Here is a 23,194-nt window from a genome sequence, read left to right as displayed (position 1 = left end):
ACCAAGTTTTTTAAAGCAGTAAAAGCAAAGAATAACCGTAAAAATCAATTTAGATTTTCGTCATTCATTTCTGTTACAGTCAATACAAAATTTTCCACTTATATTTATGATCATACTTTCTCAGTAACTTTAAGGTTCAATGTTAGCACAAACAAGGCATTAATTTAGAGTCACCAGCACCCTATGAAGGGAAGCTGAATTTCATAACGACTTAATTCTTCATGATTGTGCCTTGCTATTGTTTTATTGAGCATTTGACAAGCGTAATGATCTGAGTAGCAATTTCAAACACATCTGGATGCAAGTGTATTATCTTTATATCTTTTCAATATAGTTGTTGTTGTTCAGTCGCTCAGTCATGTCTGACTCTCTGAGACCTCATGGTCTGCAGCACTTCAGGCTTCCCTGTCCTGCAGTGTAGTAAACTGGACCAAAAAAACAGCTGAAATAGGTAGATTCTGAATTAGAATCTTCTGATGATGGAGCTTAGGCACATGCATGTTTTAAAAGTGTTGCGGGCAATTCCGATGGATTTCTTGTGGTCAGATCCTTAGCTCTAAGAGGTGAGAGGAGCATGTGGCCCATGGCAGGCTCAAAGCCTCCTTTTTTTTTTGGCTTTTAAATGACTCACTTTTTTTTTTTTAAATCAGAGAATGATGGCTTTACAGTGTTGTGTTGGTTTCTGCTGCACAACAACCAGGGCCAGCTCTAAGTACAATGTATCCCCTCCCTTTTGAGCCTTCCTCCCCTGCACCATCCCACCTGTCTATAGGTCATCAGAAGCACAGGCTGAGCTTCCTGTGCTATACAGCAGCTTCCCACTAGCTATCTATTTTACATATGGTAGTGTATATGTGTCAAAGTGACTCGGTCATGTCTGAATTTGGACAGTAACCTCTGCCTTGGGTGAGCTCACGATGACAGCAACTAAATCTTCTTAGCTTTCTTCACTGTTATCAAAGGGCGCAATGGAGAGAGTCACTTAATAACTGCTTGTTAAATTTACTTTGCCTTGCTCAGATTTTCATTGTTATAATTATACTGAAATCAATTTCTTCAAATCCATAAATTTTTCTTCCTTTGAATTTTTCTTAAGTCAAGTCCCATGAGTGGGATTTGTGATTTTGATAGCACCTGGTATATTGTGTCAAGTAGATTTCTAAGATTTGAACCAATTAATAATGTCATAGCAATGTATAAATGTAACAATTTGATTGCAACTTTGGCAGAATTGGTTATTAATATTAAAACACTGTTTTCGTTAACCTAGAAAATAGCATCTCACTATTTTAATATTTTTTATTTTTCCCTTACTGTCCAGGTTGAAAACTTGCCATTTTGATTTACATTTCTTTTTCTTTGAGAGTCATTTCTTAGTTATCTTAGTCCTTTGATCATTTATTTATTGATTTCTCAGTAATTTTCTTATCAAATTGAATGATCTTTCTATATAATAAATGTATTATATATTTATCTGTATTATTTACTGCTTTTTAATTTTTTTACTGTCTGTTGTTTGCATTTTTCTTTTAGGTTTTTTTTAAAAACTTGTATCAAAGTTTTTTTTCTTATGGAGTCAAATGAGTTGATATTTTTCTAGCATTTCCCCCCCTGTGTGTTAAACGCTTCAAATATTATCTCAATTACCACTTTTTCAAAAATCAAGTTCTGAAAAATTTGAAAATATAGTGGAGAAACCCTAACCACAGAGTTGGGAATAAAATCATGATACTTTACAATCAGTCTTGTTTTTTAATGTATCAGACAAGCACCCCTCCTGAATAGGCATCATGAGAATAAACTCTGTTGGTGGAAACAGAGAAGTTTTCCTTGCCATTGTCTTTCCTCTTATTCTTATTCCTTATGTACCCTGTGGTTGAGTTGTCCTGTGGCATCAATCCATCATGTCTTTACATGCAAAATGGGGTCTGGACTTTTGCACTGGACTTTCAAGATCTTTTCTCCCCTCTGTCTGTTTCATTCTATATCCATAGCCCAATGTCTGATTATTTACTTAACATTTATTGAGCTTCTACTCTGTGCCAGCAAGGTGTTGAAAATAAGCAAAAGGATTCTCTGACTCTAAGAACCTCACAGTGAGATCAGCTTTCTCTTCTTGGAGTATTCTCTATATTCTCCTGCTTCTAGAGTCTGTTGAATGTGCTCATTCTGTTTGGATATTCTTAGACCTTGGATATTCCTTCAAAGCACTAGCTATTCTTTAGGCTCCCTTTGAAATTTCACTTTTTTAAATAAGCTTTCTCTATCCACTACATCCCTGTTGGGATGAATCACTCTGTTCCAAATATCCCCAGAGAATGATGTTTTTTAAAAATCTCTACTCTGGTATTTGATATTTAAGTGTTTCATGATAGAGTTATTGCTGTAAGCCTCTGTTTGCTAGATTATGACACTTATAACAAAAGTGGATATTACTCAACTTTGTATATTTCACTACACATAGCAAGGCCTGTGCCCATTGTGGATATTAAGCAAATATTTGTAGTTTTTTTTCCTGTTCATTTCATAGAAAGCTCTGAGTCCCAGATTACAGTCAGCTTCTCCAGTGTAGAATCACAGTTTAGCATGACTTTGGAATTCTCAAATTTGTATATTCATTGCAAGACTGAAAGTATAGATTCCAGACAGCTCAGATTTAGTATCCAGTAGGTGCTCAATAAGTGTTCCTGATTAACAAGCTGAAAGAGCAATAAATCCATGCAGAGGACCTGCAAAAATATTATCTACTCTGTTTTTCATATAATTCTGTATTTTTGCAATTAAAAAATGGCATAAGCATCATTTGACTTGTCAACTGAAGCATCATGTCAGTTCTGGGATTGAAAATTCTGCATTAGTTCCCTGCAAAGTGTTAATTTACATTGTCTCCTGTTTTCGTCATTTGTTAAAAAGGTTTATTTCACAGCTGCCAAGTGGCAAAGGGTTTTTGGCTTTTTCTGTTGAGTATTAATAAAACATCCCATAACACAGATCCCATTCACCTGGTTCATCTGGGACTTGTTTGGAAGAGATCCATTTATTTCACTTAAAGTTTGTTACATTCTTCCATTTCCGTAACAAATCCCAGGGCACCACCATGGCCCAGAAAGGTTGGTGTTCCTTTGTTTGGAGACTTAAGAAAGATTACTGTCTGCTGTCAGTGTCGGGAAGTGTCAAAAGCAGGGTCCCTCTTTTATTTTTACTTGGGGGCCCTAAGAATGAAGACAATCTGACGTTTCTAATGAAAGTGACTTTGATAAACAAGTCATCTCCCACAGCTTGCTTGACAAAATATCAAGGCCAATTCTAGGGAAAATTGGGAAGCTGAAAAAGCTTGTTTTTCCTTCTTGCCCACATTGTTTTCTAAACCATTTTGCTTTCTTGGGATGTATCACTGATTGTGTAACTTGCCTCTTCCTCCCCTCTGTGCCCTTCTTCCCCGGTCTGCCCTCTCTGACTTTTACCCTAGCATCACCTTCTCTTTGACCTCCACTTTCCTCAGCTCCTGCTATCTTCACAGGAAGGTAAATAACTAATGTTTCCTCCTCTCTTCCTGTGACCCTGGTACTGCTAAACACCTAAGGTGTGTTATGTCATCAGTCCATCCTCAAAGTAATTCCATAAAGTGGCTGTTATTATTACCATCCTTTTACAAGTGAAGTAAGTGAGTCTCAGTGAATTTAAAATATTTGCCCAAGGTCACACAACAAGCATAGTAGATGGTAATTTCCACAGATGGCTGCAACAAGAGCTCTCATCCTGCATGTTCTTTGAAGATGTGACCTTATGACTCTTCCCATTATGGGGTCAGGTCCTCTGTCTCTTGCCTTTGAATCTGGGTGGATTTATGACTACTTCACTCAACAGAGTGTGGCTGATGTGACATGACTTGGCTTCTGCATCTAGAACCTGAAAGGCAATGTAACTTTGGCCTTGATCACTGGACCATTTGTACTGGGAGCCCGGAGCTGCCATGTGTGAAGTATGATTACCCTGAGGCTGCCATATTGTCAAGAAGCCAAGTTACACAGAGAGGTCACATGCAGCTGCTCTGCCTGGCAACCCTAGCTTTGAGTCGTTTTATCTCTAGTACCAAACTTGTGAATGAAACCATTTAAGACCCCACCCCCACCCCGCCTGCTGCAGACCAGCTAGCTCATCAGCCAGCTGAGCATCACTGAGTGATCTTAGGCAGTGCTACAAGGAACAACAACAAAAAAAATCACTGAGATGAGCACTTCCCCAAGTCCCTAATCCACAAAACTTGAACAAAATGAAATAGTTGTTGTTTTAAATCATTGAGTTTCAGGGTGATTTGCTATACAACAAAAGTAACTGGAACAGCTAGAAAGCGGTAGAACCAGAATGTGAACTGCCTAGTTTGTCTCCAGAACTCCTGCACTTAAGTCCTATCCTCTAATGGTGAACAAACCCCCAATAATTTCTGACTTATTTTCTACCAGTATTTGCATGTAATAGGATCTTCTTTTACAGAAAAAGCTGAATTTCTTATGATGAAATTTCTGGCACCACTGGAAGTGTTGATTTGGTTCCTCAAATCAAATCAAGGTAATCATTACTGTTTTACACAGGAGAAACATTAGCCTTTGTTGCTGAATACATAATATAATTTACCTTTTGCTTCCTGTTTATTAGAAAATAAGTTTCTTGACTTTTGAGGGGAGTGTAACACATCTATAGAAAAAATGCAGAAAAAATTGCAGAATCATATGGTTCAATGTATTGTCATAAAGTGAGCTCTCCACACAGTAATCACCCAGGGCAAGAAATACAATTCCATCAACCTCTAGAATTCCACCCTTGAATCACCTCATAATCCCTTTTCTCTTTTTCCTCCTTGGAGGTAACTACTACCCTGACTTCTTAAATGTTTTAGCTTAGTTTGGGGTGCTTTTGAACTATACATAAATAGAATCGTACAAAAGATTTTGCTTTGAGTCTAGCCTCTTTCATTCAACATTATGTTTGTGAAACTGACTCTTGTTGGGGAAGGCAGTGTAGCTCACTTATTGTTAATGTATATGTTAATAGTACTCCATGGACTATTTCATAATTCAGCCTTTGTGTATCCAGCCTTTATGACACTTAGGTTACAAAAGACATCGTATTTTTTAAAAAGTATTTTCTTTTTTTTTTCTCTTTCTCATTGTATTTTGCTTTTTATTTTAAAATTAAGATATAATTGACATATAACATTATATTAGTTTCAGGTATATAACATAATGACTCAATACCTGCATGTATTACAAAATGGTCACCACAATAAGTCTGGCTAACATCATCACCACAAGTATTAATAGCAACAATTTTTGTTTCTTGTGATGAGAAATTTTAAGACCTTCTCTCTTAACAATTTTCAAATATACAATACAGTATTGTTAACTGTAGGTCTTCCCTGAGAAGTTACAAATACAGAAGGAACATAACATGTGGGGAATAACCACCAAATGAAATATAATGCAATCCACTTAGAAATGGCAACCCACTCCAGTATTCTTGCCTGGAAAATCCCATGGATAGAGGAGCCTGGCAGGCTACATACCACGGGATAGCAAAGAGTCAGACACGACTGACTGACTTCACTTTTGCCTCCACAGGCAAATGAGAATAAAGGTATAGGAGCATAGGCAAAGTCTTCACACACTGAAAGGACCTGTTAGAACTCGGGGGGACTCAGACTGGAAGAGGCTGAGATTTCATCTGAAAGGTGTGTGGGGTTAGGAAGCATGGGAGTGGGAGGCATGGGGGCTTGCATCCCTAGGGCCAACTGGGTAGTCCAAGTCCTGCATCCAAGGGTGGATGTGCAGCCTTGGGGAAGGTAGAAGGTGGAGTTGGATGGACCGGAGAGGAGATAGGCTTCAGTGAAGTCCTCGTGATGGTTGGTGCTGTGGTCAGGCAGTGCTGTGGCTCTGCGTGATGAGCAGTCCAGTGTAAGACCCAGACTGGAAACTGTGGGCCGAGACAATGATCGCCAATTCCCAAACCAGGGGCAGGAGGACCTGGGATTGGGGCAAAGGGTTCCAGAGTCCTCGTCAAAGTGGCTGCCTGGAACTCTAGGCTAGAAATATAAAGCCAACATGACAGGAGAGAAGGAACTAGGAGGCCCGGAGAGGAAGCTGATGGCCAGACTTTCCCCCAGCTCTGCCAATGTCCTTCTTGATTGGTTGGTGCTCAGGTTTTGCAGCCTGCTAATAGTTTGATCATCACTTTTTTGGCTTCAGTCAGGAAAGATGTGTACAATGACAACTTTTGTTGTAAATCCACCCAAAATGTTATCACTGAGATCTCAAATTGGAGAAAGTTCAAAAAAAAAAAGAGAGAGATTCTTTTTTTTTTTAATATGGACCATTTTTTAAAGTCTTTATATTGAATTTGTTACAACATTGCTTCTGTTTTATGTTTTGGTTTTGTAGTCACAGGAATGTAGGATCTTAGCTCCCTGAATAGGGATTGAGCCTGCACCCCCTGTACTGGAAGGCAAATTTTTAACCACTGGACCACCAGGGAAGTCCCTAAAAAATGATTCTTGCTTTTCCCTGCTTTTGACTTTTACCTTTTGTGTAAATTGCATTTGAATGAGAAATGACAGAGAAACAAAACCTACCTGGGAGTCAGGACACATGGGTGTGGTTTTTTAGTTCTGCTGTATGTGTGAGAGGATTTTCAGACACCAGGGAGTAGCTCTGGATCATATCGGCTCTTTCTCAATGAGTTATCAGGATGTGAACGTTCGATTGAACTGCTAGTGCTGAGTCACCCCTTCAGTCTCGCAGTCTGAGGACAACCTGGGGCCCCATCTCCTGGGGATTACAATTGATCACTCTGGCTACTGGTCTCTTCACAAACATCAGAATTCACATTAGCCAAATAATGTGGATTTAAAGATATCTCAGGGGGGATTTGATTCCATTAAGAGCTGTTAAGGCATTGCAGTTCAGTAGGCTGAGCCGAAGAGCTGGAATAACAGGACTATGAATGTAATTGCCTCGCCGCCATTAACTCACTGTGCACACACTGTTTACTGTTCAGTCTTTCCCCACTCTTCAAATGCAGAAGGAAACACATTGACTTCCCTCACCAGGATATTCTAGAACACAAAATATGTATTAGATATTTTGTCCAAGAGAAATACAATGCAATACACACCTCAAGTTGAATGCTACATTTTCATAAGAAATACTTGATCTGAATTTAGATTTCCAAAAACTAGATTGAAAAAGTTCATCCAAATTGTAACAAATACATTTTAAAGTTTTCCACTCACTGAAATGAGTATCCACTTTTAATAAATTTAAATGTAATGCAGAAATAAACAAAGACCCAGATTCAGTTCTTCAGGAATATTAACCACATTTCAAGAGGTTGGAGGTCACATGTGGCTGGTGGCTACTGTATTGGAGGATTCGGGTCTTGACCACAAGTATAAATACTGTGTATATGCTAGTACAGAAATCCACAGAAGCGAAAATTTCAGCCACGCAAATATACAGAACATGCTATGTTTTTAGATTATTTTCTGCCACATAGCTTAGTATTTATCTCCTAACTACCAAAATTATTTCTGATACTGAGTAGACTCTTTCTAATACACTTTACACATTTTCTTGACTTCTTTTTCTAAATTAATTATTTATTAATATTTATTTGGCTGTGCCAGGTCTTAGTTGCAGCACTCAGGATCTTTAGTTTTGGCATGCAAACTCTTAGCTGTGGCATGTGGGATCTAGTTCCCTGACAAGGGGTCAAACCTGTGCCCCCTGCATTGGGAGCTCAGAATCTTAGCCACTGGACCACCAGGGAAGTCCCTTCTTAAGTGAAGAACACTGAACATGATCAAAACGTTACTTGCTGAGCTAAGGCCACAGTTACAAACATCAGTTATGGTGCTGTGCTGTGATTAGTCACTCAGTCATGTCCAACTCTTTGTGACCTCATGGACTGTAGCCTTCCAGGCTCCTCTGTCCATGGGAATTCTCCAGGCAAGAATACTGGAGTGGGTTGCCATGCCCTCCTTCAGGGGTTCTTCCCAACCCAGGGATCAAACCCACGTCTCCCACATTGCAGGCAGATTCTTTACCATCTGAGCCACCAGGGAAGCCCAAGAATACTGGAGCAGATATCCTATCCCTTCTCCAGGGGATCTTCCCAACCCAGGAATTGAACGGGGGGTCTCCTGTATTGCAGGTGGATTCTTTACAAGCTGAGCTACCAGTTATGGTATTGTGTTTTAATTCAGCACTGCCTTCACGAGTCATTAGATCAGGAGTTGGTAACCTACAGTTGGAAGCCAAATGTGGCCCTCTGTCCACTCTAAATAATACCTCACGGGAACGTAGCCATGACCATTTATTTGTGTGTCATCTGTGCCTACTTTCATGTTACAATTGCAGGGTGGAGTAGATGTGGTAGATTCTGGACAACCTGCCAACCCGCATACATTTACTATCTGGTGTTTACGGAGAAAGTTTGTAAATCCATGGAGTAGACTATACCAACTGACCCAAACTGGAAACTGAGTGGTTTCTCAGGTCTGTTTCTTATCAGTCTCCTTACTCCATTGCTGTGAGAAGTTTTCTCTTCATTGCTCTCAGGGTTCCTACATATAGCAATTGAGCTGTTGATTGAAACTGCTATGGCTTTAGAAATGAGTAATAACAAAGTGTGTTAGGTGGTTTTTATACCAGAAGCAAATTGACCATGATAGATTCAGCTTTGAGTTTTGTGGCATCTACTTGGCTATGCAGGAATTTTATCTTTATTTCTAAGTTCTCAGACATGTTGGCCTCTGCTCAGTCCTCTTACCTCGTCATCCACGGGGCCCCTACCTCAGTGTGCTCTAATAAAGTCAATCGCTGATTGTGGACACACTCACTTGCACATTCATGACCTCTGGCATCTATTATAATTTTCCATTTTAGAACACTCTACTCCTGCTGTGTGGCCCCGGTGATGCTACTCTATCATTTTCACCTCTGGAAGACCTTCCTGACCTTTCACTCCCCGCAACGGTCAGAGCCCAGTGATACCAGGACCCTGTAATGCTTCCCTCCTTAGGACTCCCCGAACATTCATGGTTATTTCAGATGTGATTGTTTTCAGGTAGTCTTGTCATTATCTCTACACACATCTACCTGCCAAAGAAAGTATGAGGTCCTAAAAGGCAGGACTTCCCCAGCATGTTTCCTGACACACAGCAGGGAATCAATATCCTTACTGAACTGCCTGAGTAACTACAAATAAGAGTCTATCCTTTGTTTATATGTACAAACAAATCACAAATCATGGAATAATGGTTAGGCTATGAAAACCTTAACTGAAGGAGTTTTTTAAGATATCTTCCAACTTACGAACCTGTTTAATATAATCTACTAAACTATCAGATTAAGCATAACCTATAGCATGTTGGCGGAGTAGGAGGATGTGTGCTCATCTTCTCCTGCAAGAACTCCAAAATTACAACTCGCTGCTGAACAACTGGTGACAGGAGAATGTTGGGTCCCACCAAAAAAGATACCTCATGTCCAGGAGCAAAAGAGAAGCCCCAGAAAGATGGTAGGAGGGCGAAATCACATTTAGAATCAAACCCCATACCCACCAGAGATGCTTGGAGGGCTCAACCAAACCCTATGCACACCAGAAACCAGAGGCCCCTCAGAGACTGAGCCAGAACTATGCCTGAGTGTCTCCTACGGAGATATGGGTCAACAGTAGCCTGCTGCAGGGGGAGGGGCTCTGGGTGCAGCAGACCTGGGTATGGCATAAGCCCTCTTGGAGGAGGTCGCCATTAACCTCACCGTAGAGCTGCCAGAACTTGTACAGGACTGGGGAAACAGACTCTTGGAAGGCACAAACAAAACCTTGTGTGCACCAGGACTCAGGAGAAAGGAGCAGTGATCCCACAAGAGACTGACCCAGACTTGCCCGTGAGTATCCAGGAGTTTCTGGTGGAGGTGTGGTTTGGTGGTGGCTTGCTGCAAGATCAGGGCTGTAGGGACCTTTTGAAGGAGGGAGGTCACCATTATCTTCATTACCTCCACCATAGTTTGGTCTCAGGTCAAACAACAGGGAGGGAACACAGCCACGCCCATCATCAGAAAATTGAATTAAAGATTTACTGAGCATGGCCCCACCCATCAGAACAAGATCCAGTTTCCCCCTCAATTATTCTCTTTCATCAGGAAGCTTCCATAAGCCTCTTATCCTTCTTCATCAGAGGGCAGACAGACTAAAAACCACAATCACAGAAAACTAACCAAACAGATCACATGGACCACAGCCTTGTCTAACTCAGTGAAACTACGAGTCATGCCGTGAAGGGCCACCCAAGACAGATGGGTGATGGTGGAGAGTTCTGACAAAATGTGGTCCACTGGAGGAGGGAATGGCAAGCCACTTCAATATTCTTGCCTTGAGAACCCCATGAACAGAATTAAAAGGCAAAAAGATAGGACACTGAAAGATGAACTCCTCAGGTCAGTAGTGAAGTGAAGTTGCTCAGTCGTGTCTGACTTTTTGCGACCCCATGGACTGTAGCCTACCATGCTCTTCCATCCATGGGATTTCCCAGGCAAGAATACTGGAGTGGGTTGCCATTTCCTTCTCCAGAGAATCTTCCAGACCCAGGGATCGAACCTGGGTCTCCCGCATCGTTAGCAAGACGCTTTACTGTCTGAGTCACCAGGGAAGTCCCTCAGGTCAGTAGGTGCCCCAATATGCTACTGGAGATCAGTGGAGAAATTATTCCAAAAAGAAGGAAGAGATGGAGCCAAAGCAAAAACAACACCCAGCTGTGGATGTGACTGTTGATGGAAGTAAAGCCCAATGCTGTAAAGAGCAATATTGCATAGGAACCTGGAATGTTAGGTCCATGAATCAAGGTAAATTAGAAATGGTCAAACAGGAGATGGCAAGAGTGAACATTGACATTTTAGGAATCAGTGAACTAAAATGGACTGGAATGGGTGAATTTAACTCAGTTGACCATTATATCTACTACTTGTGGGCAATAATCCCTTAGAAGAAATGCAGTAGCCATCATAGTCAACAAAAGAGTCCAGAATGCAGTACTTGGATGCAATCTCAAAAATGACAGAATGATCTCTGTTCCTTCCCAAGGCAAACCATTCATTATCACAGAAATCCGAGTCTATGACCTGATCAGTAATGCTGAAGAAGCTGAAGTTGAACGGTTCTATGAAGACCTACAGGACCTTCTAGAACTAAAACCCCCCAAAAGATGTCCTTTTCATTATAGGGGACTGGAATGCAAAAGTAGGAAGTCAGGAGAGACCTGAAGTAACAGACAAATGTGGTCTTGGAGTACAGAATGAAGCAGGGCAAAAGCTAACAGAGTTTTGCCAAGAGAACACACTGGTCATAGAAACACCCTCTTCCAACAACACAGGAGAAGACTCTACACATGGACATCACCAGATGGCCAACAGTGAAATCAGATTGATTATACTCTTTGCAGCCAAAGATGGAGAAACTCTATACAGTCAGCAAAAACAAGACCAGGAGCTGACTGTGGCTCAGACCATGAACTTCTTATTGCCAAATTCAGACTTAAATTGAAGAAAGTAGGGAAAACCACTAGACCATTCAGTTCAGTTCAGTCGCTCAGTCGTGTCCGACTCTTTGAGACCCCATGAATTGCAGCACGCCAGGCCTCTCTGTCCATCACCAACTCCCGGAGTCTACCCAAACCCATGTCCATCGAGTTGGTGATGCCGTCCAACCATCTCATCCTCTGTCCTCCCCTTCTCCTCCTGCCCCCAATCCCACCCAGCATTAGGGTCTTTTCCAATGAGTCAACTCTTCGCATGAGGTGGCCAAAGTATTGGAGTTTCAGCTTCAACATCAGTCCTTCCAATGAACACCCAGGATTGATCTCTTTTAGGATGGATTGATTGGATCTCCTTGCAGTCCAAGGGACTCTCAAGAGTCTTCTCCAACACCATAGTTCAAAAGCATCAATTCTTCGGCGCTCAGCTTTCTTCACCGTCCAACTCTCACATCCATACATGACCACTGGAAAAACCATAGCCTTGACTAGACGGACTTTTGTTGGCAAAGTAATGTCTCTGCTTTTAAATATGCTGTCTAGGTTGGTCATAACCTTCCTTCCAAGGAGTAAGCGTCTTTTAATTTCATGGCTGCAATCACCATCAGCAGTGATTTTGGAGCCCCAAAAAATAAAGTCTGACACTGTTTCCACTGTTTCCTCATCTATTTCCCATGAAGTGATGGGACCAGATGCCATGATCTTAGTTTTCTGAATGTTGAGCTTTAAGCCAACTTTTTCACTCTCCTCTTTCACTTTCATCAAGAGGCTCTTTAGTTCTTCTTCACTTTCTGCCATAAGGGTGGTGTCATCCGCATATCTAAGGTTATTGATATTTCTCCTGGCAATCTTGATTCCAGCTTGTGTTTCTTCCAGCCCAGCGTTTCTCATGACGTACTCTACATATAAGTTAAATAAGCAGGGTGACAATATACAGCCTTGACGTACTCCTTTTCCTATTTGGAACCAGTCTGCTGTTCCATGTCCAGTTCTGACTGTTGCTTCCTGACCTGCATACAGGTTTCTCAAGAGACAGGTCAGATGGTCTGGTATTCCCATCTCTTTCAGAATTTTCCACAGTTTATTGTGATCCACACAGTCAAAGGCTTTGGCATAGTCAATAAAGCAGAAATAGATGTTTTTCTGGAACTCTCTTGCTTTTTCGATGATCCAGCGGATATTGGCAATTTGATCTCTGGTTCTTCTGCCTTTTCTAAAACCAGGTTGAACATCTGGAAGTTCACAGTTCACGTATTGCTGAAGCCTGGCTTGGAGAATTTTGAGCATTACTTTACTAAATCAAATACCTTACAATAATACAGTGCAAGTGACAAGTAGATTCAAGGGATTAGATCTGATAGAGTGACTGAAGAACTATGGATGGAGTTTTCTGACATTGTACAGGAGAGAGCGATCAAGACCATCCCCAAGAAAAAGAAATGCAAAGAGGCAAAATGGTTGTCTGAGCAGGCCTTACAAATAGCTGAGGAAAGAAGAGAAGCTAAAGGGAAAGGAGAAAATGAAAGATATATCCATTTGAATGCAGAGTTCCAAAAAATAGCAAGGAGAGATAAGAAAGCCTTCCTCAGTGATCAATGCAAAGAAATAGAGGAAAATAATAGAATGGGAAAGAATACAGATCTCTTCAAGAAAATTAGAGATACCAAGGGAACACTTCATGCAAAGATGGGCTCAATGAAGGACAGAAATGGTATGGACCTAAGAGAAGCAGAAGACATTAAGAAGAGGTGGCAAGAATATACAGAAGAATTATACAAAAAAGATGTTCATGACCCAGATAACCACGATGGTGTGATCACTCACCTAGAGCCAGACATCCTGGAACGTGAAGTCAAGTGGGCCTTAGAAAACATCACTACGAACAAAGCTAGTGGAGGTGATGGAATTCCAGTTGAGCTATTTCAACTCCTAAAAGATGATGCTGTGAAAGTGCTACACTCAATATGCCAGCAAATTTGAAAAACTCAGCAGTGGCCACAAGACTGGAAATAGTCAGTTTTCATTCAAATCCCAAAGAAAGGCAATGCCAAAGAATGTTCAAAATAACACACAATGTCATTCATCTCATATGCTACCAAAGTAATGCTCAAAATTCTCCAAGTCAAGCTTCAACAGTTTGTGAACCGTGAACTTCCAGATGTTCAAGCTGGATTTAGAAAAGGCAGTGGAACCAGAGATCAAATTTCCAACATCCGTTGGATCATCAAAAAAGCACGAGAGTTCCAGAAAAAAATCTACTTCTGCTTTATTGACTATGCCAAAGTCTTTGACTGTGTGGATCACAACAAATTGTGGAAAATTCTTCAAGAGATGGGAATATCAGACCACCTGACCTGTCTCCTGAGAAATCTGTATGCAGGTCAAGAAGCAACAGTTAGAACTGAACATAGAACAACAGACTGGTTCCAAATTGGGAAAGGAGTACGTCAAGGCTGCATATTGTCACCCTGCTTATTTAACTTATATGCAGAGTATATCATGCAAAGTGCCGGGCTGGATGACGCACAAGCTGGAATCAAGATAGCTGGGAGAAATATTGATAACCTCAGATATGCCAATGACACTGTCCTTATGACAGAAAATGAAGAAGAACCAGAGAGTCTCTTGATGAAAGTGGAAAAGGAGAGTGAAAAAGTTGACTTAAAACTCACCATTCAGAAAACCAAGATCATGGCATCTGGTCCCATCACTTCATGGCAAATAGATGGGGAAACAATGGAAACAGTGTCAGACTTTATTTTGTTGGGCTCCAAAATCACTGCAGATGGTGGCTCCAGCCATGAAATTAAAAGACACTTGCTCCTTGGAAGAATAACTATGATCAACTTAGACAGCGTATTAAAAAGCAGAGACATTACTTTGTCAACAGAGGTCCATCTAGTCAAAGCTATGGTTTTTCCAGTAGTCATGTGTGGATGTGAGAGCTGGACCATAAAGAAAGCTGAGCACCAAAGAATTGATGCTTTTGAACTGTGGTATTGGAGAAGACTCCTGAGAGTCCCGTGGACTGCAAGGAGATCCAACCAGTTCATCCTAAAGGAAATCAGTCCTGAATATTCATTGGAAGGACTGATGCTGAAGCTGAAACTCCAATACTGTAGCAACCTGATGTGAAGAACTGACTCACTCAAAGACTCTGATGCTGGGAAAGATTGAAGGTGGGAGGAGAAGTGGATGACAGAGGGTGAGATGGTTGGATGACATCACAGACTTGATGAACATATGTTTGAGTAGGCTCTGGGAGTTGGTGATGGACAGGGAATCCTGGCATGCTGCAGTCGATGGTGTCTCAAAGAGTCAGACATGACTGAGTGACTGAACTGAACTGAACTGAACTGAATAGCATGTTAGTGCAAAACTATCACAGTTTCTCCTCCACTGTGAAAAGTGAAAGTGAAGTGAACGTCGCTCAGTTGCTACCTGTCCATGAAATTCTCTAGGCAAGAAAATTGGGATGGGTAGCCATGCCCTTCTTGAAGGGATCATCCCTACTCAGTGATTGAACCTAGGTTTCACACATTGCAGGCAGATTCTTGACCATCGGAGCCACGAGGGAAGCCCCTCTCCTCCACTATAACAGGTCAGATAGCAATTTGGTAAAGAGATCTGTAACTTAGGAATCTTTTATTCTTTTGGTTGTGTAATGTGTATGTTTAAGTTGCATCAACTTTTGAGAATAAAGTATGGCATATTTAAATGAGGTCCCATTTCCATTACTACTAAAATTAAATGATTTGGGGTCCCCACTTCCCAGTACAGATATTCACAACATTTCCACATTTCCCGTGTCTCCCAGTTTCCTCCTTCAGCCTCGGGCCCACAGGTGCAGATTTCAGACAACCACTGATCCTCTCCCATCATGTCTCTCCCCCTTCCCTTCCTCCTCCCCTTCCCCCTGTCATCTTACCTCTGCCCTTCCCAGACTCCCAGAACAAGCACAGAGACACTCAATTTTTACTAAGGAAAAGAACATTTCTCTGAAGGAAACATAACTTGCAGAGCTTCAAAGCTGTCTACATTAGAGACAACTTTATATTACCAGCCAGACCTGTTTAGCTCTTTTTTAAAATTTTTGCTTATTTTTTTTTTGGCTGCACTGGGTCTTGGTTGAGGCATGCCTGGATTGAGAGGCCTTTTGCTGCTCTTCATTGCTCAGACTTCTCTCTAGTTGTGGTGCATGAGCCCCAGAGCATGTGGGCTTCACTAGTTGTGGTGCTCGGGCTTAGTTGCCCCGCAGCATGTGGGATCTTAGTTCCCCGACCAGTGATCGAACCCACATCTATTGCACTGGACAGCAGATTCTTAACCACTGGACCACCAGGGAAGTCCCCAGTTTAGCTCTTTGTAGTCACTAGTCTCCAATACCTCTATTTCAGAAGAGAGTCTTTGCTTTACATTTGAAAGCTGAAAGGACTATTTGGATGATTTTTTTTTTTTCAAAATTCAAGGAATAGTCTGTCCCCAAAACAGTACGCAAAGAGTATTAAATATTGCTTTAAATGACAATTTCCCAGCTACCTTAAGGTTGTAAACATCTTTAGGGCTCAGTTTTCACAATGGCATCTCAGTTTTGCATGGGAAAGAGCTAAATACTGTGTAACATACATTCCCAGGAGTCTGCCTTCTGGTGGATTGTGAAATTCCCTAGACTATTAGCAGGAGGCATTAGTGGAGGAATATAAATTAATCTCTCCATAAATTTGTCAAAAAATTCACACTGAATTAAGCTTCTAATAAATACATTTATTTCTTGTCATGGAGAAGAAATCCTATCCTCATAGGACAATGAAACTTCAAGGTCTTGAGAAAACACGTGTTACAATAACCAGTTGAAATCAAGGAGTTGGCAGAGTGGTTCATTCTCAATGACCAGAGAACCCAGTGCCTTCTCTTTGGAAAAGCAGCCTCTGAGTGGCCCTTAGGATACTCTCCAAAGATGTAGTCTTCTCCTCCCTCTATCTCTACACAGGGTTGAGGATCAAAGTCAGTGCTCTGAGGAAGTTTGTGATCTGAATACCACCATTTTCTGGTGATAAATAATTCCTTATTTAGATCAGAAACATAATAGAACAAAAAGGTTAGAACTGCTGAGCTCTGTAATCTGACACAAAGGAAAACCTCATTCTTCAAATTGTTGCTCACCAGTCTTTTAGAGGAAGCTTGAAAGATTTTGTTTGCAAAAAGCTGTTGAGGGGTTATAAGGTCATCTCTAGCTACAAAGCTCCTTAGGGTTTTCAAAGTACTTAACCATTCCCTGAAAGCGCCCTTTCCCTGGGAGTGTTCAAAGCCTCCCTAGAAGATTTTTCAATATTTCCTTTTCTCCAGTCAAACTAGGCTCATTGTTTAGAAGAAATGGATTAGGTGAGTGTCTTTGAACTGCATTTTGAAAGGACTATGAAGTCAAGTGGCCTTAAGCAGACACATACAAGTAATTCATAGTGAAAGAAGGGTTTTAAAATGTTGGTTGTCATGATGGGGGGAAATATGGTTGAAGTGGTGGTGTATTATGTCAGTTAAAAAGCAAACACGTCTTCTTAACAGAGCTGGATTTCAAGGATTTTATTCTTCATTTTCCACATACAGCTGGACTCCTGGGCACAGGCCAACCCTGCCTTTTTGAAGTGTTGCTATTTAATTCATGGTCGCTCTAACATTCTAACAGCTACATGGACAGAGTAGAGATTTAAAGCAATATCAGGATTAGGTGGGCTTCCCAGGTGGCGCAGTGGTAAAGAACTTGCCTGCCAATGCAGGAGACGCAAGAGACAGCAGGTTTGATCTCTGGGTTGGGAAAATCTCCTAGAGTGGGAAATGGCAACCCACTCCAGTATTCTTGCCTAGAGAATCCCATGGACAGAGGAGCCTGGCGGGCTATAGTCCATGGGGTTGCGGAGAGTCAGACATGACTGATATGCACATACCACACAGGTTTAGGCAGGCCAAAAGATCAACAACTATCAAATAACTAACTAGTTAATCAAGCACAAACTATGTGCAAAGAAATAGTGTGTTCTGTGGCCTCATTTTGCTAGCTCAAAGTCTAATTCTATACTTTCCAAAGCTTGGTGTCTTTCTATAATTAGAGGCAAATTGGACAAATTTTTCACAAACTAGTTTTCACTGGGTTGTCAGACCAGGGATCAGTTGTTTATCCTTGTACCTCTAGAAGGCCAGAGTAATGCCTTTTCTATGAAATGAGATAATTCAGGAAAATTTTGTCCTCTAGTGGGCAAAGACTGTCACTTGACATTTCAGTAAGCAGTGAATGTTGTCCACCATTGAGCCATCAACCACTGAGGGAGTTCAGGATGGAGAAGAATAGGATGCTGGCCTTACGTAGTTAAGATGCACATCAAAGGAATGATTTCAATAAGCCTCAAACCCTGTATCTTCCCATATATAGAAAAGCCCTAAAAGTGTTTACTTGAGATGTCTGATTTCAAGATTAGCAGTAATCTTTTGATGTTCAACTACATTTCTTTGTGTTGTTTTTTTGTTTTATTTTTCCAGCAGAAACTCCTATGTATCCTGGCTCCTCCCTTAACTCTTTGGATCAGTTCCTCAGAGCTGTCCGAGAGGATGTTTCCCAGATTATTGTCCTCAGTAATGCCCCTAATAAAACATGATTCTCAACTTTCAGGGTGTACATTTTTTTTCCAGTGGACAGTTTATTGTTGCTCAAATTAGTGTTGTCATATAAAATTTAAAGTCCTAGGTATTAGAAGTTAAAGGAAAATATAAAATTGACAAGGCTAGACTTTCAGTGAAGCCCTATCAGTAATTTTAGCATTTGCAGAAAAGAAAAAACCTCTTTTACCTTTTCAAGAAGCTCACAGTTTAATAAATACCTACCTATTCTCAACTTTTCCTGTCCTTCTGAGGAGATCTTACTCCACGTATATAAATCACAAATGATGCATATAGACATACTCATATATATACACACACATATACACACTTATTTGTTTTTAGCAGTTGATGTGGAGATGAACAGAGCAGGGGAGATCATGGTTTATTTGTAGACTTATCAAGCAAGAGATCATTTGTTCTATCATTTCATTGAGAAACCTGAAGTCTGAATTGTGTAAGAGCAGTTAGTTATCTGGAGGCCGAACTAAAACCAGACCCAAATATCCTGACTCTCAGGTAAGTTTTAGTTTTCTCTGCCACTTCTCATTCAAACCCAGTTCACACGAAAGATGAAAGTCAGATGCAAAAAAAAGCAAGCATAATGGGTATATAGAAAAGCTGAAAGCTGCCCCTTAAGCTGTTTGTCCATTTTTTACTCAAATATCCTTGACAGTTGTACTTTCACATGTTGGACTCAAATGCTTTCTCTGAAGACTTTACTGTGTTGAAACTAAGCGGGTGTGAACTGCTAAGGGTGGACATTTACCTGGGTGCCAAGTTTTAACTGAAATGGAAATGCCTTACTTCATCAAGCAGACATTTTAGGGTACTAAGTACTCTACTCTGCAAGGAATATTTGTTTGGTCAGTCCCAACATGTGACCTAATCACTTTTGATTGATGTTGGTTGAGATTGTTGAATATATTTACTGAACTCCCTGAATGAACACATCATAACATACTATGCCAGAACTGCTAGCTAGAAGGGATTGGGGGATTGGCTTTAAGATACAATCATTATCCTTAGGCGTTTACAAGATATAAACATATAAGATTTATTTGGGAGACACAGTGAATGAAAAATATCCCTGGTATACAGAGAACTCCTAAACAGTAAATGTAAAAAATGGGTTAAGACTCTGAGTTTCCACTGCAAAGGGTATGGGTTTGATTCCTGGTCAAGGAAGTTCCACATGCCTTGCTGTGTGGCAAAAAAAAAAAGGTAGAAACTATGAAAATCAATTCTCACAAGGAGAAATGCAAATGGACAACGAGGAGACTTAACTCCACTAGCAATGGAGTTAAGAGAAGTGCACAACCAAACGGTGAGGAAACATTTTTTCTCTAGTCCTATTCTTAACCCTTGGTAGACATGAAAAAAGTTGATAATATCCAATGCTGTCAAGAGTGCAAGGGAACAATAAAATATATTAATGGTGGGGTGATGACTAAATATTTTGAAAAAATAAACTGGAAGTATCTTTAATAATTTAATTTTGCAAAGTAACCTTTAATTCTGTGGCCCTACTCTGGGAATCTATGAAGAAATAAAAGCATATGTAAATGATAATATAGATACACTTATTTATTGTAATATTAGTTATCATGTTAGAATAAAGGGCAGCAGGGGACATGACTGACTAAATGGTGGTAAACCACACAATAAAATTTTATGCAACTATGAGAAAGAATGAATTGAACCTATATATGTAGTTGTGTAAAAAAAGTTACAGAATGAAGTGTATAATAAATAGAAAAATACCCTCATATTTTACAGTATGTGTTTATATGTTTTGTAGGAACATTGGAACAGGTGTGGACGTGACATGATGGAGGAAGAAAGAATGACACTTGCTGTCAGTCTTTGCTAGAGGGCAAAAATGACTTGATATTGACTCAACCAATGAGCAACCGCTGCAACTTTTAATGTGAATAAGGCTGTTGGAGGCCCTGGGGAAAATACAGATGTATGAGATGTAGTTACTGACCTCCAAATACATTTGAATCTAGTTAGGATGAAAATGAACAAATATAAAACAACATGAAAACAGAAGAGTATGTAATTACATGCTAGGTTATAGAGTATGGGCTCCAGGTGCAATGGTAATTCAGAAGAAAGGATGATCCAGGAGAATGGAGGTGGGGGGAGCGGCAGAGGGCAGCTTATGGTGAAAAGGGACTCAGGTTGCGTCTAGAGACAGATCACTGCTTGCATTCTTTTTGTTTCTCTTTTTTTCCTCTGCCTTTATTCATCTTGGTAAAGAACTTGCCTGCCAATGCAGGAAACATAAGAAACACGGGTTCGATCCTTGGGTCAGGGAAATCCCCTGGAGGAGGGCATGGCAACCCACTTCAGTATTCTTGCCTGGAGAATCTCCACAGACAGAAGAGCCTGGCAGGCTACAGTCCATAGGATCACAAAGGGTAGGACACAACTGACGCGACTTAGCATGCAAAATTATCATTATTCATCTTAGACTTTCACTGATATCTATCTGAGCTCCTTATTTGCCCTTGACTTCATCATTGTTCATACTAGCTTAGGACTTTAGGCTCTGAGTAACTTGGATGTCAGGTAATTTTCAAGAGTGCCTTTGAACATTTTTTCCAGTCTCAGTCCCTTGGAATAAACATTAGATGGACTTTATTCAAACTACCCAAATTCAGCCAGTCTCCATCTTTACTGATATAGGTTAACATGACAAGTACAATAACTTTCAGTTACCATGGCTCATCTCCAATTGGAAATCCAGGTTAGGACCCCAAAGGCTTGTTTAATTCCTGCCCCCTACACTGTTAAAATCCACACTGGTTGAGTTTTGCCATTCTACACTGAGTTCATTATGATTACACAGACCCAGCCTCAATTAAGTAATTTTTTCTGCAGTGGGAGGGGGTCATTTTGTGAGTGAATTTGAATGTCTGCATAGACCAGCATTATTGTTAATCACATCCACACTTACATGTATTTATATGCATACTCACAAGTACAAAGATGCAGTTCCCAACTTAATTAAAAATAGAAAGCAACCTAAAGTGTGCAAGTATTCCCCCTGACTTCAGCATGATCTACCACTTTGACAAAATTTCATAAATCTCCCACAATAGAAAATTCCACCGCACAGAACCATTTTATGCAGCAATATAGGTACTTAAAATATTCAACAACTTTCATCATGTTTTGCCTCTTGGTACATGGGATTTTTATGTATTTAATAGTTACATATGCTATATATTTTAAACAGTATTTTTTACTAATGTTCCCCTACAGTACATTTTTCTGAAACTCTAACATCTGTGTTTTGTTCTTGCCACACATGATGATAATATTAAATCGAGCGCATCCAACCACAGAGGGTAGATTAGTTGACGATTTTTTTTTCTTTTTTTTAAGGTGACTGGATTCAGTGAGGTCGGCGTCAAAAGTTACCCAGTCCTGGTGACAGAAATGCCTGCCCCCCTCACTCTCCGCAGAGCAATTCCGATCTGGCATCTGAGCAGCTCCTGCTGCTGCCAGGCCTGTAGCAGGTACACAGAAATCCAGAGGAGAGGAACCGTGGGGAATGTTCGTTTGTTATTTATTTATAAACTCGCCGGGCCACATCATGTAAAATTAAGACCTTTAATGGGCTCCTGCCTCAGTTGCTTGAAGGACGGGCTTTCACCAGCCAAGACCACCCACCGGCTTCCAGGCAGCGAGGCTGCGCGCATTTGCTTTGGGCTGCGAGCTTTGCGGAGTCTACCTGCTGAAGTCTTCCCTGTGCTCTGCCGGTCAGCAAAGGTCCGTCCCATCAGAGAGAACGTTCTGGAAGAGGAGTCTTTGAGGCTTTTGTGGCTGAAGAGATGAGTGACTATTTTGGAGCATAAATTCCTTTCTGTATCTGGTTAATGAAGAGATTTACTCCAACATTCATTTATTATAAATTGAGGGAGGGGGTGGCTTCTCCCACGAGCCGGCATCCAGAGGGTCCCTTTCCTGTAAGAGTTCATAAATAATCAACGGTGATGATGAAAAGATTTTGTAAGCATTATCTTTTCCTGTCACAAAAATTCCCTCATGCTTCTGAGGGAAGACCAATATAGTTTGCACACAAAGATTCAGGAACCAAAATGGCCTTATGAATTCAGAGTGGATGGATGTGTTTGGGGACTTTGGAGAAAGAGCCCACCTGTCATCCACCTACCTCACTGTTACCACTTCAGCTACAATTTCAGTCTAATTTTAAAGCATTATTCAAATACAAATGATGTCTGGTGGGGGGGCACACCTTAAGTCATTCAACAAACAGTACTTCACATGGTAGGTACACAGTCTCCTAAGAGGTCATGGTCTAATGGAAGAGGGAAGCAAGTTACAGAAAATGAAAAGCCAACCTAAAGTATTACAATAAGTTGAGGTGGGCACTGAGTGCTAGGGAAATTCAGCGGAAGGAGGAGTTAATACTGCCTGAAGAAACTGGGAAAGCTTTCATACAAGATGTGACATTTGAGCTTGAAGAATGGATAGGCATTTCCCAAGCTGAGAAGAGAAAACAATTCCAGGTAATTTTTAAGGGAACAGCATGGACACAGGTATAATAGCAACTTGCATTTGAAGGCCTGCCAGATGCCATAGCTGTGTGTGGTGCTTCACACACCATGCGGTGTGTGTTAGACGTGCTGTCCAGCCCCCTTCCTGTAAGAGAGACGCATGATCACTGTTGTTTATGTGGGAAAACAGAGGAGGCCCTGAGAGGTTAAACAACTCGCCAAATTTGTGATTCAAACAGGTATATCTGCTCCCAAGCCCATGCCCTTTCTTTGACCTTGCAGTGTTTTCCGCTGCCTTTTTGCCCAGCTGTGAGGGAATATGATGTGATTAGGGGGAAGAGTGAAATCTAAGATGACTGTGAGGTAGAGGGAGGGGGCTAAGGGAGGTCAGGTTGTGGCTGGATTGTGATGAGCCTTAATGCTGCAGGAA

General features: G+C 40.9%; 1 long non-coding RNA gene across 1 annotated transcript in view; it reads left to right on the top strand.

Annotated features, from left to right (window-relative positions):
- The window catches only part of LOC145529427 (uncharacterized), a 202,113-nt gene extending 179,864 nt beyond the window's left edge, over positions 1-22,249 (top strand). Inside the window, exons 10-12 of the long non-coding RNA XR_014071210.1 lie at positions 4,495-4,569; positions 20,034-20,162; positions 21,629-22,249. This is a non-coding gene — a long non-coding RNA (uncharacterized LOC145529427). The remainder of the gene's footprint in view (positions 1-4,494; positions 4,570-20,033; positions 20,163-21,628) is intronic.
- The last annotated feature ends 945 nt before the right edge of the window (positions 22,250-23,194 follow it).

Source organism: Giraffa tippelskirchi, chromosome 12 (genome assembly GCF_054371585.1).
Source record: "Giraffa tippelskirchi isolate mGirTip1 chromosome 12, T2T-mGirTip1v1.2.pri, whole genome shotgun sequence".
Taxonomy (NCBI): domain Eukaryota; kingdom Metazoa; phylum Chordata; class Mammalia; order Artiodactyla; family Giraffidae; genus Giraffa; species Giraffa tippelskirchi.
This window is presented reverse-complemented; position numbering and strand designations above follow the sequence as displayed.